We start from the raw sequence: 1,008 nt of genomic DNA on the forward strand, positions 1-1,008 counted from the left end.
TGTTTGAGACTTTTTTGAATATAGCAGAATCGATATCTTTTGAGTTATCCTGGCAAATCTTGAGAATGATGTCCCATTGTGTGACATACGCTTCCCAACAGTCGGCCACGCTGTTCCAGCGAACATCGCTAGGTAGTAATAGTCTTTTGCCTCCAGCTGCACTGAATTTGGCTTTGGCCATGTGATTGTTGCGGAAATATTTGACAATTTGGACTATGTGTTCTTTGATATCTTGCCCCTGTAAGTCCTTATAAAGCAGATTTAGTAAATGCGAAGAGCAACCATAAGTTATAACTTCAGAGTTCGTCCGTTCTTCTAACGTTTTCCTCAATGCGATCATATTAGCGGCATTGTCCGTTACAAAAGATCGCACTTGACACTGAAATTTTGTTTGCCACGAGGAAATTAAATCGCACACCAGATCAGTAAGGTATGTCGAAGTATGAGGCTTTCCAAAAGTATCAATGGTTTCATAGAGAAGCCTCGTCCATCTTCCGTTGTTAATGTTGCGCGTATAACCGGCTCGTTGTGAATGTTTGACCATCCGTCAATCGACATGTTAACTCTTTTCCCCGAAAGAGATGAAAAACATGCCTCTTTTTCTCCCGTATAAATCTCAACCAAAAGGCGCGATGCGACCGTTTTTCGAGAAGGACTGTATCCAGGTCTCAATAGATGAATGGCTTTCTTGACTTCCTACTTCTCGATACATCTAAAACTTGAGTTTGTGGCAAATATGGCCTGAGCTATTTGTTTGTCAATAAGATGTTTTTCCCCTGCTGATGTTCGCCTAACGAAATTGGACACTGAGGATTGGCTTTCACGTTTCTTTCTCTTGGAAGCCGACTCGGTAGTTGTTTGCGTGTAAGATGATGGAGATTCTGGAGGTGAGTTGGAGCTTGTTGAGCGAAACGTAAAGGAGAAAGAAGCACTCCCAGTCCCAAAAAAGTTGGGCGGAAAATCGATGTTTGCATTTGTTGTTGTGCCTTGTTTGTTTTGTTGCCTCTT

This window comes from Dendroctonus ponderosae, unplaced genomic scaffold (assembly GCF_020466585.1).
Source record: "Dendroctonus ponderosae isolate FM_Combo_2020 unplaced genomic scaffold, Dpon_F_20191213v2 Dpon_F_20191213_10, whole genome shotgun sequence".
NCBI classification, from domain to species: Eukaryota; Metazoa; Arthropoda; class Insecta; order Coleoptera; family Curculionidae; genus Dendroctonus; species Dendroctonus ponderosae.